At 34.7% G+C, this 13,742-nt stretch overlaps 1 long non-coding RNA gene across 1 annotated transcript; it reads right to left on the bottom strand.

The window, feature by feature from the left end:
- Nucleotides 1-239: 239 nt before the first annotated feature.
- On the bottom strand, nucleotides 240-10,753 carry LOC136042825 (uncharacterized). The gene is made up of 3 exons (XR_010621449.1): nucleotides 10,685-10,753; nucleotides 2,382-2,521; nucleotides 240-1,022 (listed from the first exon to the last, which is right to left on the bottom strand). It is a non-coding gene; the product is annotated as an uncharacterized LOC136042825 (long non-coding RNA).
- Between the last annotated feature and the right edge of the window lie 2,989 nt (nucleotides 10,754-13,742).

Below are 13,742 nucleotides of genomic sequence, written 5' to 3'. Positions count from 1 at the left end.
TATTGTATTATTGGAAACTTTCATGAAATGTATTTCTGCATGCCTATGCTGCTATCTACGGAGCACCCAAGGACTGCCATGGATATGTGCCTTGCTTGAACTATATTTGTTTTAATATTATAAGAGTTAACTAAATTAATTTAATAAAATTAAATAATAAGTTAAGCAAACTGAATAAATCATGAAAAAATAACATTAATAATGATATTCCAATGATAAAAAAATCCATTATAAATAAAATGAATCTATAATTTTTAAATGAACTAATTAAGTAAAAAAAAAAAATACTGGTTACGAGGACCATGTGCTGCTTACTGCTGATAGATGGCGCTGGCTGATAGCAAGTTTTCTACGATCACGTGTGGAAACCGAAAAAAAGTAATTGTTCATGAAAAACAGAAAGTAAAAAAGTTTTGTTGTTTTCTTTGAAAACTTAGTATCTTATTAAAATTTTCACAGTTTTCCAGTGTTTTATTTAATTCTAATTATAAATATAAAAAGGCTATGGGGTCTAAGAAATTATTCAATCAGATCAGCATAACGACGTCGCTTTGACATTTTCGCTTTACAAGACGCACCACATTCATTTGGATTTTTGCTCTATGTTCCTTTCTATACTATTATATTAGTTTATTGTATACTTTTATTTACTATCTTCCCCGAATCTCTTCCGTTCTTCTGAATCTGTTTACTTTTTTTTACTTTTTTGTTTCAACTCTGTAGATCTTCCAGTGGGACGATTTTCAAAAAATAAATAACAATAATTAAAATATTGTATAATTACGGTGATTACAGGTAATAATGATTACAATAATTACAGGTAGCATTGTTTATCTGAAAAACAAACCTGTGCCTCTTCGTCCTGTTCTCTGTCTGTTTCATAATTCTTAGTCGACTGGGTAGGTTCAGGAATTTTACATTCTTGGCAACATTGTTTTGGGTTGGGTTGGTACCAATAACTCTTGGGATATTGGGGCTTGGGACATGTCAACCCAGTGCAGTCAATCTTCAAGTGTTCCAGTCTATGAAAATAGATAGAATGAATTCTTTTAGATCTCAGGTATTTTTTATAGAGGTTAGTCGACCAAATCAGCCTTTAGTGTGGCTGAATACAAGAGAAAGGAAAACAAATTTTCCCTTTTGTCTTTTAGTAATTTGAATTTAAGTGTTTTTATTGATATATTATCATCGCAAAGTTAGTCAAACTGGACGAAAACCTAAAAATTATTATAATCTTTTCTATGGTTCATTAAGTAGTTGAAACACAGGAATTCATATTTGGGAGAAGGGGGAAGACAAATTCAACGAAACAGGCAGATTTTTTGAACAAAGTACTAGTTGAGAAAAAGCAGGATCTATAAAAAAAAAGGTCCTAGAGTGCCGGGACAGAAATTATAATTACCACTCACTCTTATCACCTTTCTTATCCAGTGGTGTAATTAGGATTTTTCTAAAATCGCTAGGTATATCCCATTTTTCAAAAATCATTTTCATAATGTTCAGTAGCTTATTTCTAACCTCAGGGCCACTATATTTAAGAAACTCATTTCGCACACTATCAGCAACTGGAGCCTTATTATTTTTTAATCCTTTTAGTACTGTCGCTAATTCTTCCTCACAGAATAAATCTTCCTTCACATCCAAGGTATAACAAAACTTTTCATTTCCAACTATGGTTTTCTTTCTGATCTCCAATCCAAGCTCTACAAGTTAGGTTAACCTAACCTCAACAAGTTATGGCAAGACCGCCCTATCAATTCTAAATAGTTTGGGTACAAAGTTTGGATGAAATGAGTTGATCCTTGAAGATATCAAATCACCTTAATCACTTTTATCACTTTTAAGGTTAATATCTATAAATCCATTGCAATATTAATTTTCTTATGCTATGAAAAGAGATCTTGCTCTCTGACCAAACATGTCAGCATGAATTTTTGCAGAAGTGATCTTTGAAAAGGTATCAAAATTTGGTGGGTAGTTTTTTTCTAATTTATTTTTTAGGAAATCGTCATTCCTCATCTCCACAACTGCCAGACAGGGACAGTGTTTATAGATGCCAGGGTCTCTTAGTAGATGCCTGGTAGTCGTTACCAGGCTGGGTTAAATGCTCTTAATTTTACGAAGCATAGAATATCTGGATTCTTTTTTTTGAAGAACAGTCTATTTTGTTGATACCCAAGTATATGTGGCATAAATTTATAAAATAAGATAACCCTGATTTAGCAAAGAACTTCACAGGAGCAGATTAAATCATCAGACAGCTGGATAGGTGCAAAATGCTTTTTGATAGTATTTCTGAAAAGAGGAAAAATTTACCTGTTCAAAAAGAGATAAGTTACTATAGTATGCTTTATTTGTAGAAGGTTTACCTTTATACTTACATTACAGCTACAGAGGGCACACTTATCAAAACCAAAAGGGGGCAAGTAGGGATGCCACTTCATACTGACTGAGTAGTGCTTCCTATCACCTTCAAAATAACAGCTGTGCATGGACAATTGCACTTTCGGGATTGTCATGTCTAAAAACAAATAATTGACGTATTTTTATCTTAATAACAGAATTGGTAAACATTTGCACTTCTTGGAGCTTCACTAGCTAAACAAAAAAACAACAAAAAGAAGGGATTGAATCTAGGTTCAAGGAAGGGAGAATATACCACTTTTCAGGTCTGAAAGAAAAGCTCAGCAAGGTTTTAATAGAAAATACTTGTTTGGTAGAAGCGTTAGCTTAAAGAGAAATTTAAATAGATATCTTAGAAACCAGCTTATTAAGTTTCTTGACCCTCAAAACGGCACTTTTTATAATATAAAAGGTATAGTTTTTCCTGGGCTTATGACTGTACAAGTGAAGGAAATGATTAGAGAATTTGAATACAGTCAAATTCTGATAGATTCAGATGATGAAAAGAGTGACTCCTCTGATTCGAATGTGGTAAAACCTGATGTACTGGACAATCTCCTGAATCAGTGACATCAATTGATGTTGAACTTGGTGGTAGTTAGTATATTGGCATAAAAAATGATGATAAAGAAAGTGAACATAGAACTTAGCAAAGATTTTTGCAGTTGTCAGGGTCAAAAAATTCTGGTCCTAGTGGAGTAAGTAATATATTTGACATGGAGGAAAGAAAACGCTTCTTTTATTTAATGACAGGACAAGACTGAATTAATTGAAAGTGTGAAGAAATTCAAAGAAAGCAAAGGTAGCATTAATTTGACTTACAATACAGCAGATTGTATAGTTCCACCTTTGCTCTATAACAAAATTGTATTTTTGGTCAGGGACCTCTCAGATCCCCCTGTAGACAGTAAAACTCAGTACAGTTTGGCAGAATTTACAAGAGAAAAGGTTCTAAATTTAACTCAAGACATTTTTTCCAGTCCTAGGGGCTTGCTCCCAAACATATTGCATTCTATGTCCATTTGCACCACAAGACCAGATGCAAAGCTTTCTTTCTTCTTCTAAACACGCTGGGCTGTGCAGTAAGCTTTACAAACACTTTACAGACTGATTAGTGAAGCTGTTTCCATTGAAGACAATAAACCAAGCTTGTGTCTACATTCCGAATGGATTCAAGAAAGGCCAATTTACACACTTTGCATTAGACAACCTTGATTGCTGATTAAATTTATTCGATTTCATTTTCATAGTTATATTATGTGCCTAAGCAGATTTACGTTTTTTTCCAAGGTTTGTTCCAAGTCACCCAAAAAGTGATAAAAAAGTTACTTTTGTAACTTGTCCTGCTCCAGCTTGTTCAAAAGTAACTACAGTAGGTACCTGGAATGGTCAAAAGGCTACTACAAATTAACTTTTTTGCAAAGACAGCTGAAACATTCTTTCTCGTATTAACTTTCTCATGGTCACCAAGAAACAGAGAATAATGAGAAAAGCTAACCAGTTTCTTAGAGCATAAGTACCATATGCTTTTATCAAAGTTTTTACCAACTTGAAGGTGGTTGGAGAGGCAGACAAATTTGGAGGCCCTACCCTCCCCATTTCTGAGAGAATGTGAGGAGTAGGTTTTATTACAATTATACTAATCGAGTGAAGGTTGGAAGGGCTGCAGATAGTGGGGAGGTGAAAGATTATTTTGGGGAGAAAAATAATAATATACCCAATCTACTTCATAAAGAGGGTGTGGAGGCCCATCCCCCTTCTGACAGCAAGTGTGTTGTTGTCTTTTATCAGAACTTTTATAAACTAAATGGAGTGTAGAGGAGTTTATCTGAAAGCCCTTCCTCACCCATTTTTAGGGAAAGTTGTGCTATTGGCTTTTAAAACCTTTGACAACCTGCCAGAGGGCTTCTTTCCCTCTGATAGAACTCCAGGTGTCAATTTAAAGCAACATCTACTACAGTTGTTTCATCTAAACGGTTAATTTGTAATGTCAGCTGTAATTAGTTCAACTTAACTTCTTGTCAGCCAGGAAAGTTTGGCAAGTTGTACCTAAAGCGAAAAATAAAGGTGACTGCAAAATGTAGAGATCTCATTGGTTTACCAGCTGATCAGAAGGTTTCCATTTCAGACTTTTTTTACAATATGGATTGCTTGTATAGCGTTAAAAATACAGCTCATGAATGTGTCAAGTGATTCAGCAGAATCTCCACCTTATTTTGGTTTCAAATGTTTCTCAACTGCATATGACCCATTTTTAAGTTGATATTCATATTTCCAAGATTGGGTATCTTCCAGTGGCTCCCCATTCTCTCTCTGCCCAGCAGTTGTGGAAGAAGTCATTAAGACTTTCCAGAAAATTTCAAAGAACCAGGATTGAATTATACCATTGTCACATGCGACCAGGCTATATATATAGAATTGTACATGCCTTAAGAGTGAAAAATCTGGCTGTATATTCTGTCATTGTCGTCAGAATGGGTGGTCTTCATAATTTAATGAATTTTATGATCACAATTGGTAATATAATGAAGGGCTCTGGCTTAGAGGAGCTGATTTATGAGGCTGGAATTCTACTAGAAGTAACTGCAAACAAAGTGATGTGTGGAAAACCATATTATAAAGCCGTTGCGGCTTGTACTTTAGTTCCTGATGCTATATCTATTCTATACTGGGAAGCATTTGAAGATTTTTGCATCAAATCCGATGATTTATTGTGCATTACTACTTTCAAAGAAATTGGAGACTTACTACAGATCTTGGAAACCACAAGAGAGGATACTTGCATTGATGGGAACTTTCAGTGTCTCAGGGAAAACTAATTTGAATTTGTATTACTCCGATTAAGGTTCAAAGCCTATAGGAAGGCATCAGACCATGAGCAAACGCGCTTTATTCCATGAGTTTTTGCTACTCTTTTCTATTTACATTTATTTTCTTATACTTCAAATTACAAGATTTCTAGGGGTGTATTTCTCCCCCCTCTTGTGGGTACCCATTGGAAATACACAATTTCGTCTTTATAATTTCACATCAGGGAAGAAGGGTGGGGTAAATTTTTGTGGAGCTGGTTTCACAATGTGGTAGCTAAAATTACTCTGCATATTATCAAGTAGCCTAAGAATTGTTTTCTTAACACGTTTTCTTCTCAATAACAGAAAACCTAGACCTTTACCATAGAAACATCTCCAAATTTACTCAAATTGTGCTCTAATACTTAGGGAACATCAAAAGTAGAAACCTAGGCCACCCAAACTAACAAGACCTTTAAATTTAAGCAGACTATGCTAGGGCTGTTGGCATCAGTGAGAATAGTGGGGGGGGAGTGAAAATCTGTCAATATAAGACATAGAGTGGAATATGTCAAGAAGACTAAGCCTAAAATAACTAGGAACCCTGGTGTATAGAAAAAACAATTAGTCCTAACTCAAGCTTATTCTTGGACATAGATGTTAGGAACTAAGGCTAGAGAAATATCCTACAGAAATTAAAGATACATCATCCAAAGCTAAAATACAGCCCTATTGAAAAACTAGAAGGCTACATGAAAAAACTACATTGGTCTAGCACAAATAGCTGAAACCTTTAAAACAGCTGTTCCAACAAGTTATTAAATTATACAATTCTAGACAAGCAACTTTTTACTATTTTGGAATGTGATTAGGTTAGGAAAAATTAAACTTTAAGCATTGAACACAGTGCAAAAATACTCTGGGAAGGTATTGCTGAGCTATTATGTTAACCATCTTTTTACTTATAAGTTTTGTAAATTTGTCTACTTAACAAGTCTATTACCTATTGACATTTTGACAAAACAACATTAAACCCAATTTTTTAGTTTTCAGTTTCTTTTTTTCAGGTTTTAGTTTTGAAAATAGAATTATGATAATTGCCTAGATAGCTACCTCCACATAAGGAAACATATTAAGAAAACAATTCTTACATCTTAATGTGCAATTTTGAAATTCTGTTTGCAGAAATTTCAAACCTCATAAATTGGGATTAATCAAAAGTCAGAAGCTGTAACCAGTTTTTTGTTCTTTATTTACTACTACTAATAACTCACTAAAGCCCCAAGCTGCCTGGGGCCAACACAGCTATGCATGCTCCTCCTCCAACCCAATCTATTCAAAGCCTCCATCTTTACACCTTCCCACGAAGTTCCCATTTCCTTTAAATCTTTATTTATGACACCCTACCACTCTGGACAAGGACAAACTGCTTTTTGTTTAGCCCTAAAAAAGTTTACTGACAAGGACAATCTTTGGCAATATGTCACCCTTCATAGGCAGAACCTGGCCTAGCCATCTCAACCTCTTTTTCACTATAGCCCTAAAAAGCAGGATTGAACTACATTTTTTGTACAGCCTACTGTTTGAAATAGGGTCAGTAGACAGGGTATCCAGAACAATCCATAGGCAATTTCTCTGGAAAACATCTAGTAAATGTTCATCTGCTTTTCAGAGCATCCATGCTTCTTTATTGAAGTGTCCTCATGAGGCAGAAGGAGTAGAGGTAGGCACTTTAAAATACTTTCCTGGGACACATATTAGCCAGTAGATCCATCCTTGAAAGCTCCATTTTCCTAATATAGATAGGGTAACAAAAAGTAGCTTGTCTCCAATTTCCTTCATAATTCACCCCTTAATTCACCACAAAACAAATTTGTTACCTTCAATCAGCTATTTTGCCAACCAATTATTCTGGGAATATCTTGGAAAAATTCTAGTTTAGCTACTTTTTGCTATCATGGAAAGGGATTTGTCATGAAAATAAAACTTTCAGGGATAGGTCTACAGAGTAAAGTCTGTAAAGAGGGCAGCGACCTTTGATGACCATGCTATGAAAGTGAAACCTTGCAAAACATATCATCTGCTTGAATGAATGATGCTTGTCTGTTATAGTGCCAACCTCAAATTCTTCATCTAAGTACATTCTATGTGGAATTATTTTTTTTACCATGTATAAATTTTTGTTCTTTGCAATCTGCATTAGAATAGTGTCTGACCACAGATGTTAAAATGAAAACTTGGTCTTTGTCAGAGGCTGAAGAAGAGGCAATTAGATTTTTCCAAGTTAAGGGGCTGATGCCCAAGACAAAACAGTTTGTCAATGGACACAAAATTATTTTATACTTTTTGATAAAAAGCCTTGCTGGAGCTGTATGAGAAAGGCATGTCAGAAACAAGCTGGTTTGCATGTCAATATGTGGTATGATTACAGACAAATGCCATTTGTTTCATATATCTGTAGTTTAACAAATGATAATCTATGGCCTGTTATGAATATGAGCTAGATATTTCAATAATGTTGTTAATAAAGTATTATGTTTTCATCATATTTTGCGATATTTCAATAGGATTGAGCATCAGAGAAACAGGTTCTACTTAGATAAAGAAATTTGAGATTGGCACTATAAGACAAGTAACAAATGAGATACAGGAACTGTTTTCAGCTTCACATCTTTGCAAAATTCTAATTGATAAGGTTTCAAAGATGTGCAAATAGGTTACATTTCTTTAATTTAGAAAAAAACATAGATATGGCTTAAAATTCTACTCAAATTACAGGAATTACATTTTCAGAACTGAAATATAAAATAAAGAAGCTGATAACTAAAAAGTTAAGGTAATTTGTTGTTTTGTCAAAATTTTAATAGTTGCAAAATTTCTATCAAGCAGGCAAATTTCTTAGACTTTGAAACTGAAGAGTTAACATGGAAGCTTGGCATTAACTTCTCAGATTAAGTTTTGGGCCCTATATTCATTACTGCGAGTTTCATTTTCCTAACCTAATCCCTTTCCAAGAAAGCAAAAGGTGACTAAATTAGAATATTACAAATCACTCTGCTTGTTTGATTACATCAAAGATATTACAACCTTGAACTATTTGAAACTAAGGCTACTTTTGCTCTTGAGCTTTAATTGACTTTTGATAATGTTAGAAAATTTTGTAGGCTAAATAATTGATAGGGTGGGCTATTTGGAAGAATTTAGTTTCTACTTAAGCTACTATGGCTATCATGGGAAGGGGTTAGGTAAGGAAAATGAAGCTTCAGGGATTGGTCTATGGGCTAAATTATGGTAACTTCCTTGTTAGCTAGAACAAACTTGAGAATTGAAGTTAGGTTAATCTTAATGAAATATACCTAAGTATGATAAAAATATAATAGTTTAGAAACAAATTTTTGCAATAAATTTGCATTAAAGGGGGGAGGGGTAAAGCATAGCATATATCAAATACATAACCTAAAAAACCTATTCTAACCAACTTAACCAAAATACCAACTAAATATACAAATAAAATATAGCTAAAATATATTTTCCAAACAAGCCAAAGCTAATTGTCTGGTATCAAGAAGTTGTTATAGCTGTTTCAGTAAAATTCTAGTTTAGGGACTTCTTGCTATCTTGGAAAAGGATTAGGTTAGGTGAAATTTTGAGCAATGGGTCTACAGGCTAAAGTATATCCCTGGAAGGTATTTTAAAGTACCCACCTCCACTCCTTCTCCCTCTAGAGGGCCCTGAACTTTTCCAACATGACATGTCTATACCTATTGAAATTTAGACAAAACATAATTTTACCTAATTTTTCAGTTATGTTGCTTTTTTTCTGCCTTTAGTTCTGAAAATGCAATTCCTGGGATTTGAGTAGCATTCTGAGCCATTTCAATGTTTTTTTGTTTGTTTTTTTTTTAATTTAGGAAATGTATTTGTGTATCTCTAAAACCTTATAAACTGGGATTGAGCAAAGTTGTGAAGCTGAAAACAATTTTGTTGTAGCCTGCTTCATACAAGCAGAAGATCTATTTTGAAAGGTTTCACTTTTATAACACACATATTCTTAAAGGTCATTACAGGTCAGGACCCTCTAGAGGGAGTGGAGGTGGGTACTTCAAAATACCTTACCAGGCCATACTTTAGCCTGTAGACCCATCCCTGAAAGTTTCATTTTCCTAACCTAAGCCCTTTCTGAGATAGCAAGAAGTCACTAAAAAAGAATTTTACTGCAGTTTCTTTTCTATTGTTTGCAATACAATTTCTCATGTGTAAGAAGTATCAAAGTATGTTGCAGGAAGGTAGCTTAAAGTGCCTACCACCACTCCTTCTCCCTCTACAGGGTCCTGAAATTTGCCAACATGACAGGTCTGTAGCTATTGAAATTTTGACAAAAAATTTTCTTAGATTTTCAGTTTCTTTTTCTCTGGCTTTAGTTCTGAAAATGCAATTCCTGATACTCTAGTAGGCTAGCCTAGTATTTTAATCCATATCAACTATTTTTTTCTAAATTTGGGAAATGTCTTTGCATATATTTAAAACCTCATGAATTGGGATTGATCAAAGTTATGAAGCTGAAAAAAATTTTGTTGTACATCATTTGAGAAAAAGATCCATTTTGCAAGATTTCACTTTGATAACACAGACTTATTATAGGTCATCAAAGGTCAGGACCCTCAAAAGGACAAAGGCGTGGAGGTAGGTACTTCAAAATACCTTCCTGAGACATACTTTGGTCAATGTTCCTATTACCTGGACAATTGTTTAGGGTTTTTGACTTTTTGAACATCTTTTCTCTCTTGCAAAATTACCACAAACTCACCATTATGGAGTTATTATATATTTGCACATTAGGGGGGGGGGATAAAGCATAGCATATATTAAATACAACAATGATTAATTTACATATTTAATATATGCTATGCTTTACCCCCACCCCCCTGATGTGCAAATATATAGCCAAAATTTGTTTCTAAACTATTACAGATTTATGATTTCAAATATCCAATCAATAAAAATGTAAATGATTTCAATTCTATATGTGTAAATACAGGATATTTGGACTGGGATAACTCCATAATGGTGAGTTTGCAATAGTTTTGCAAGAGAGAAAAGATGTTCAAAAAGTCAAAATGCATCTATTAACAATAGTTTTATGAACCTAAACAATTGTTCAGGTAATAGGAACATTGGCCCATACTTTAGCCTGTAGACCCATCCCTGAAAGTTTCATTTTCCTAACTAAACCCCTTTCCAAGATAGCCAAAAGTAGCTTAAGTATAATTTTGCCCTTGACTTTAGCCCAAGTCTCTTTAACAATTTTTAGTTTTGGTGTGAGACAAAAAGGCTAGATAAGCACCCAGCCCAAAAAGAGGTTAGTGTTCTAGATAAGGCACATATCTTTCATATTCTCTGAAGTTAATAGGCAGAATATTTTCACTGAAGACTTGCAGCATTTTTAGACTTATTTATGTAACCCTGTTTTGCTTGAAAAAAAGGGTAACCACCTAGTTATCAAAATAACGCAACATCAAAGTCCAAACAATGCTCCTGCCTCGTGCTTCTTAAAATTCTTCTTTTCTTCTTGCGTTTTTTGTTCTTCTTCTTGTTCTAATTGCCAACAATGAAAGTCCAGATAGGGGTACATAACAAATCTAAACCTAACCTACTTGAGTTTAATTAAAAATCAATGCACAGAGCACAGAGTTGAACAATGAACTTAGCACAGAGTTCAAAAAATAGCATTAAAATAATCTGTAATTTTTATTTGTTGATGTTTTATTCGGCAGACTACCTATCTAAAGTCAATTATCTGTGGATATTCCTGTAGTTGAAAAAAAAACCAATTTCGAGAAAAAATTCGCACACAGTGTTTATAAATCTCTCAAGTAGAAATATCTTTTGTCCTTAACGTTGCATCTACAAACAGTGTAGCTGAAAGTTTTCTTTAAGAAGATAACAAACCTGAACAATTAAAACGTCTTCATGCTATATACTAAGAAACATAGGCTTGAAACTCGCAACATCACGACGACAATTAAAATTGGGTTTTGGGAAATGAAAAAGAGTTGCATTTGATAAAACTGAAAATCTAACCAGGAAGTTTCCCTTTAAATGGCCTTATTTTGAGTGACCCCGTCATTGAACCTAAATATCGACGGCACGTAATCAACGAATCAGCTTATATGGCAATTCTAAATATGTATGTTGTAAATTTGGAGATGAAAATCTTAAGTTGTTACTAGATAAGAAAGTTTGCATAATATTTTTATTTAAATTTATAGCCATAGATATTAAACTTTCTGTTTATAAATATTTTGTTTATAGATAACTACTCGGTTTATATATAGCTACTTTTCACTATCTTGAAAAATGGTTAGGAAAATGAACTTTCAGGAATGGATTACAGACTTAAGAATGTATGGTGAAAGTCCCTAACTTCCCTCTATATAATGTAAATTATTCTATATTACTGCTTATTTTTGGCTTAAATTAGATTCTATAATTCTGGCATAAGCATAGATATGTGCTTACCTAAAGAAAATTCAGCTTATTCCCTTCTTTATGCTACAATTAGTTAATAATCTCCTTAATATGTCAAAATTTGACCACCGTGTGACGTACTCTCAGGTATATTCAAATAAGGTAAGTGCTCATATGGCACTTGTGACGAGGCTGGAAGAGTCAAGAGCTCATGTAATATGAACTCTAGCAAAATTCTAAGAATCAGTAGATTGATTTAAAAGCAAAATCAGAGGCTTAATGCCGGTCGGGATTTAAAATAAGAGCTCTGGGTCAGGAGGTTCTTCTAAATATCAAAATTCATTATGATCCAATCACCCAATCGTAAGTTAAAAATACCTCATTTTTTCGAATTTTCCCTCTCCCTTTAGCCCGCCAGATAATCGAATCGGGGAAAACGACTTTATCAAGTCAATTAGTGCAACCCCCTGAGACACTTACCAATTTTCATCGTCCTAGCACGTCCAGATGCGCCAAACTCGCAAAAGCACTGAACCCCACCCCCAAACTCTTCCAAAGAGAGTGGATCCACTAGAGTTACGTCAATCACGTATCTACGATATTTGCTTATTCTACCCATCAAGTTTCATCCCGATCTCTCCACTCTAAGCGTTTTCCAGGATTTCCGGTTTCCCCCTCCAACTCCCCGAATGTCAATAGATATGGCCTGGATTTGAACTAAGAGCTCTAAGACATGAGTTTCTAAATATCAAATTTCATTAAGATCCGGTCATTCGTTCTTAAGTTAAAAATACCTCAATTTTTCTGATTTTTCCAAACTATCAACCCCTACCTCCCCCAAAGAGAACGAATCCGTTCCAGCTATGTCAATCACATATCTATAGCTTGTGCTTATTCTTCCCATCACGTTTCATCCCCATTTCTCCACTCTAAGCGTTTTCCAAGATTTCCGGTTTCCGAGATTTCTGTTTCCTCCCTCCATCCCTCTATGTCCCCAGATCCAATTTGAATTGAAAATAGAGTATCTGAGACATAAGACTCTTCCATATATCAGGTTTCATTAAGATCTGATCACCCATTCGTGAGATACCTCGATTTTCACGTTTTCCAAGAATTCCGGTTTCCCCCTCCAACTCCCCCCAATGTCACTTGATATGGTAGGGATTTAAAATAAGAGTTGTAAAACACAAGATCCTTCTAAATATCAAATTTCATTGAGATCTTATCACCCGTTCGTAAGTTGTAACTACCTAATTGTTTTCCGAATTTACTCCCTCCTCCCCCCCCCCAAAGACAATGAATCCAATCAGAATTGAAAACAAGAGATATGAGGTTATGAGGTCCTTCTAAATGCAAAATTTCATTAAGATTAGATCATTCCTTTGTAAGTTAAAAATACTTCATGTTTTCTAATTTTTCCGAATTAGCACCCCCCCCCCACTCCACTGAGGAGAACTGATTCGTTACGGTTATGTCGAAAACGCATCTAAGACTTCTTTTTATTTCTCCCACCAAGTTTTATCTCGATTCCTCCACTCTAAGCGTTTTCCGAGATTTAGGTCCCCCCCCCCAACTCCCCCCAATGTCACCGGATCCGATAGGGATTGGAAATAAGAGCTTTGAGACACGATATCCTTCTAAATATCAAATTTCATTAAGATCTGATCACCAGTCCGTAAGTTTAAAGTACCTTTTTTTCTAATTTTTCACATTTAACCGTTCTCCCACTCCCCCCCCCCAGATGGTCGAATAGGGGAAACGACAATTTTTAATTTAATCTCGCTCCTGATACGCCTGCCAAATTTCATCGTCCTTGCTCACCTGAAAGTACCTAAACCAGCAAAACCGGGACAGACAGACCGACCGACAGAATTTGCGATCGCTACATGTCACTTGGTAGATATCAAGTGCCATAAAAACCGGTCCGTCTAGTGTACCGTAAATCTAATGCATTTTGGGACCTTAAGAACTGCGTCACAAAATGTATAAAACTTTAACAGCTGGTGGTAATTTCAAGATGAAACTAAGTGTGTAATACTGATTTAAAATTTAAAAAGATTAATAACCAAACAAACATCGAGG

Source organism: Artemia franciscana, unplaced genomic scaffold (assembly GCF_032884065.1).
Source record: "Artemia franciscana unplaced genomic scaffold, ASM3288406v1 Scaffold_209, whole genome shotgun sequence".
Taxonomy (NCBI): domain Eukaryota; kingdom Metazoa; phylum Arthropoda; class Branchiopoda; order Anostraca; family Artemiidae; genus Artemia; species Artemia franciscana.
Note: the sequence above shows the minus strand (reverse complement) of the source record. Positions and strands in the feature narration are given on the sequence as shown.